Raw genomic sequence first — 6,000 nt, forward strand, 5'->3', positions numbered from 1 at the left:
AGGCAGTCAGCAGACCAACAGTTTGTGGAATGCTTCAAGCTACAGCGGGCAAATTTAAAGCTGTATGCTCAGAACAACATAATAAATACTTATTGAAAATGCATTTCTGTGTCTAAGCGGGGTTCACTCATGCATTATACAAAACACCTAGGGCTGCAGTAGGGAGACACAAGGGGACGAATAAGGTGTACTGTGACTCAAGTTCTTTAAACTCTCCGGCTTTTAACAGTTGAGAGCAAGACCGTATACACTTGCTTTTTTTTCCTCATCAAAAACTAAACTAATAGCTTTGAAAGATGCCACAGCCTTCACGCTGAAACTTAGAAAAAAAAGTTGCAATATATTAAAGAAACTCTGATATCTGTGTGTGAGAAGGGTAGGTAGGGTGGGGAGGCAAAAGCCTATTGATTGGGTTGCAGAGTGGAAAATTATTGTCCAGTAGGTCGAGAAAGTGATCAACGGCGTGTTAAAAACGGGTGGAGGGTTATCTGGCTATTTACCTGCTACGGTGGGAAAGGGGGAAAAAAGCCTTTCAAACCGACTCTTTAACACAAAAAACGCAAGTATCCACCCTGTCTGCCTGGCCTCTTGGAGAGGAATCAATAGCATTTAAATGTTTACACATTTAACAAACAAAATTCCTTCCTTGTTGTGAGGGAATTCAGCTAGCAATGGTGGAGGAGCCTTGCCTTTCCATGGTCTCTTGGCGGTTCCTCTGTGGGCGCCTGCATTCTCGAGCCTGCCCGTTACCCTGTTTTCCTTATAATCCCCTTATTTCTGTCTGAAGAACACAACAAGGAGCAAGGAGGTTTTTCAGGGCAATTTTCCTCGCATATTCCCCAGATTTCACTTCAGTAGTTTGGTTAGAGCAGGATCTGTCAAAATTGAGATTTCCTTGCTCAGCAGCAGCTACTACCTCAATATTTCCCGGCTCCATTAGGTTATAAAATATTTTGGGAACAGGGGATTTCACTCCTTTCTCCTTTATATTTCCAACACTCCTGAGAACAAAGCCTTGCATGCACTCTAGAGGGCTCCGGATAAGGGTGTTTCAGGTTAATAGGGGCAAATCACACATTGACCGCACTCTGAATCCATTCACAGAGGGGAGTTCTTGCTCTGTAGCATTAGACAAGTAACTTCGCTGCTCTTAGCTTCAGGTTCCTCATCTGTAAGATTAGGGAGGACTATACCCACCTACTAGGTCTTTTGTGAATGAAATAATGTCTGTAAAACACACTGTGTAATGTCTGGAGATATATACACAATTTTTTTCTCCTTCTCCAAAGTTGCTCCTGCCCGGGAGCCACGCCTCCTTTATTCACACGCTTGGATAGCCCTGCCTTGAATCTGGGCTGCAGCCGAAGTCACACTCCCCGACTTTCAAGGATAGATCATAAAGAATCTCGCTGCTTCCTACCCCGGTCTCTTGGAATGTCCCTTCTTGGGACACTCCCTCTCAGGACCCAGCTGCATTCTTTTAAGAAGCATGTGGAGGCCGGGTCACCTGTCATGTGCGGCTCGATAGTGTGCAATTGCCCCCAGCAACGCGTTCCCAGTCAACAGATAACATCAACTGCCCACCAAGGGAGTTGGCCATCTTGGATGCCCAGTTCCCTTCAACCTTCTGGTGACTCCAGCCCCAGCTGCTCTCTACCTGTAATTGCATGAAAGACCCCAAGCAAGACGTGCCCAGCTGAGCTCAATTAACTCGTAGGACCATGAGAGATAATAAATGATAACTATATAACATGAGCGAATGCTAGATTTCACCAATACCTTAATTTTATAGTACGTACTAAACCTGTTTGCTGAATAAACATAAATAAAACAACACTAGTTACCCGGTAGTATCTTACTTGCTCCTTTCACCACGTCGCTGGGTTATTGTTCACCACCCCCAATACCATGTTAGCCTTTATTCCCGAAGGCCATTAGGCTGGGTGCTGGCAACACGAAGACACAGAATTTTGTAAACCCTTTCCTCCCGGGCTTAGAGTCCAACTGGGAAGAGAAGATGCTTATTCCAAGAAGGAGAAGCCATTTATTCACTGCTAGGTCCTGGCATAGCAATGAGTGTTGAACCATCTGTTGTTAAGTGAAAATATTGTTTATTTTCTATAACATGTGCTGGGGTGGGGGGAAGCTCTCTAGGGTTTGAGCTGGCCTTTGCTCATAGGAAGTTTTTTCCTTCTGCTTCTTTCTGCTGTAGTGCTACCTTTCCTGGGCTTTTCGAAATGTTAGAGTTTAGGAGGACAAATTTCTACCAGTTTGGGAGTCACCAAACAGGGCAGATGTAGTATCTTCTTCATTCTAGCATTTATAATAATGAATGATCATCTTGGGAATATATATTCTCCTGTGTGTAATATAGTCAGTGCCCCTTCGTCTTTGGTCAAAAGTAAACAATGGTTTGTATGTAGAAGGAATAGTTAGGGCACGACACTCTTTTCTCTGAAACCTGCTCATCTACCAGGTGTTTCCTTTCCCAGGGTGGCAGTAGTCACCAGAAAGTTCCCTTCCATCATGAGTAGTTCTTTTTTTTTTTTTTTTTTTACTGTTTCTTTTTATTATTTATTTCTGAGAGACAGAGAGAGACAGCGTGAGCAGGGGAGGGTCAGAGAGAGAGGGTGACACAGAATCTGAAGCAGGCTCCAGGCTCTGAGCTGGCTGTCAGCACAGAGCCCAATGCGGGGCTCAAACCCACAAACCGTGAGATCATGACCTGAGCTGAAGTTGGACTCTTAACTGACTGAGCCACCCAGGCGCCCCCATCACGAGTAGTTCTACCCAAGCAGGGTAAGAGGGAATGGGAGACATGGGCAGGGAGTCAATTGAGGCTCACAAGTAAGTAAATTACAACTTAATTTGTACTTAAAATGTTTTTGTGTTATTTCTTGCATTTACTATAAAATATTTAAACAGATTTTTTTTTAAGAAAAAAGCTTTTTTAATCTGGTTAACATATTTGTGTGTGTATATATATATATATATATATATATATATATATGTAATGAGCTTGGTTAAAAACATTTTTTTTTTCAGGAGCAAATGGGTCAGCTCTTACTCTTCACGGCTCTTCACAGATTCTTCAAGACTTCTATTCTGAATGCGATAGTTAACAATAACCTGTCAGAACAGAATTTGCTCTCCCTGCTAGAACAGAATTTGCTTTCTGGAATAAACCAGTTGCAAAGTGTAATGTCTTCTTCTTATAAAGTACTGGCCAGGGGCGCCTGGGTGGCTTAGTCGGTTAAGCGTCCAACTTTCACTTAGGTCATGATCTTGCGGTTCGTGGGTTCAAGCCCCGCGTCGGGCTCTGTGCTGACAGCCAGCTCAGAGCCTGGAGCCTGTTTCAGTCTGTGACTCCCTCTCTCTCTGACCCTCCCCTGCTCACACTGTCTCTCTCTCTCTCTCTCTCTTAGAAATAAATAAAAACAGTAAAAAAAAAAAAAAAAAAGTACTGGCCAAAATTGCAACCCACACTTTGGTGCTGTCTTGGGCTGGTTTTGTGCTGTCTCCATGGTGGCTTACGATGGCTTCCCTCTCAACAGATGGCCAGGTCCTCAGATCAGTGTCTTTGGGGCTGAGCCTGGCTCTTGAAATACAGTCCTTTTAATAAGTTTGGAGAGGATGTACCATTTATTTAATTCTTCATTCATTCATTCAACAAATATGTATCATCTGTCTGTTGCGGGCCAAATACTGTATTAGGGGCTGGGAACCCAAGGATGAGCAAGACCCACTGTAGTCCTCCAAAAGCTTCCAAAAGCTTCCAGTCCAGGAAAGACTGACAAGTAATCAGGTAAACGCTGATAGGGAAATTGGAGCGATTATAAAAACTCCAAGGACAGCAGTCAGGGAATGGGGAAGGAAGTGGCGGGGCGTCCGTGAGTCTGACCTAGAAGACTGCCTGGGAATCAGCCAGGTGAAGACTGGGGCATGTGAAAACATAATAAGAAAGGAGATTGGAAGTGCAAGTACTTGAGATGCTGGGTGGAGGTTACTCATTTTGCCCTGGGATCTGTAAAGACTTAGGTGTGGAGATGCTTAAGCTAGTCCTGGTATTAAAGAAAATGTAAGCAATGACAAATGTAAGACGTCATCATTCAGTCCCCTAACCTAGGAGCTGCTTTTCAGACTGAATGTGCCCACTTTCACGGATGCCTCACAGCAATGGCTTCTCCCTGTAGGTGACTCACCCTTTTAACAGGGTTTCATTAGAATTAGTGGGTAGGCGCTGCCATTTTGAGAAAGCAATTTTCTTCTTCTACTTTTTTGACACTATTGTGCCCTCATGTCATTGTTGTTGATTCTGTTCCACAGTAACAGATGTTTTCTTTTGGACCCACAAGCATTCTCACCCTTACTGTGTAGTTACAGTATGTTAATTGCATTTTACATTTTTAAAATTATGGGGAAATATTTATATAAGTAAAATTTACCATTTTAACCACATGACCATATATTTAAGAGTATAGTTGAGTGGCATTAAGTGCATTCACATTGTTATACAATGATCACCACCATCCACCCCTAATAACTCTCCATTCTTCCCTTCTTCCATGCCCTGGAAACTCCCATTCTCTTTTGTAATGAATTTGACTCCTCTAGGTACCTCCTATAATCATTTTACATTTTAAGCTTTTTGGCAGAATGGCTATCAGACTTGAAATGGTGCTGGAGAAAGATTTTACAAGATGAATTACTGAAAATTTTAATACATTTAAGTGTTCTGCATACAGATTTTTAATTTTCCGTGAATATGTAATTTATTCTGAAGCTGGCTATAGCAATGTGTTTCAAGTTATCATCCATAGGGTCAAAACTTTTAGCCTGATAAAGACTATTGAACAGTTAGGATGGCATAATAATACTATAAATTAAGTCATGAGATCCTATCTCATTCATTTGATTGGATCTTCCCTCTATATGTAAAATTGGGTGTCCTCCACCTAAAACAATTTTATTAAAGATTCCTTAGTACAACTTTGTTATTAGCTCGCTTAATAGTATTCACAGATGATGAATACTATTATGATGTATTTTTATAATCACTCATTTTACACATTTCTGAAGATAGTAAAAGTAACACTTGATTTCACTCACAAATACCTGAGAAATAAGACTTTATACTTTAATGGATAAAAGTTTCTTAATTTAAATAGTAAATGTGACTCTGAGAAATAAAGATAGGAAACATAGCTTATATTGTCCTAAGCCTTTGTGAAAAATATATTACACAGCAAGATTATAGACGTACATTTAGATTATAAATAATTTTATTGTTAGGTTATTCATGTGAAAATTTAATTAATAAAAATTATGCGTTGCAATAAAAATGATCTCTATATTGGCAAAATTTAGGCTTTTACAGCTTTTTGCTTTCCATATGATGCCATCTCTGCTAGCATGATTTGAAAAAGGCCTTCACTCTTAGAACTAATTTCTTTATAGGAATTCCAGTTCTTAGGTTGCAGTAAAGACAGAGGAACCTCATTAATTCTCACTTTGCTAATCCATAAACCCTATAATTTCCACCCAAATTCCTCAGCAATATCATTTTACTTCACAGGAAACATTTTATAGCCAGGAGCCCTAGGAAAAATCTCAAATCACTAAGAATTCATTACTTTTGCCAAATATACTATGGGCCATTCATTAGCTGACTATCGTAAAGAATTATGACTCAACTCTTTATCTAAATAAACTAGTAAAGCAAATATCTTCATTCCAAACTCAGATGTAAAACTATCATGTTGTGCAGATATCTTCACATACTTCTATACATCAAAATATATATTAGGTTATGAGAATACCAGCCACTAATGAATTACACTTCCCTGTAATACATGTCCTTTGCTATTCTTTCGATCAGGATGTGGAGTATGTCTTTGACTGTGGGCTGGCCTTGTGACTTGATTTGACCAACAGAATAAGGCAAAAGTGACCCTGGGTGACCTCTGAGGCTAAGCCGCTAGAGGCTTTGGAGCGTCCACT

Source organism: Hyaena hyaena, unplaced genomic scaffold (assembly GCF_003009895.1).
Source record: "Hyaena hyaena isolate Hyena2069 unplaced genomic scaffold, ASM300989v1 scaffold_81, whole genome shotgun sequence".
In the NCBI taxonomy this organism is placed as follows: Eukaryota; Metazoa; Chordata; class Mammalia; order Carnivora; family Hyaenidae; genus Hyaena; species Hyaena hyaena.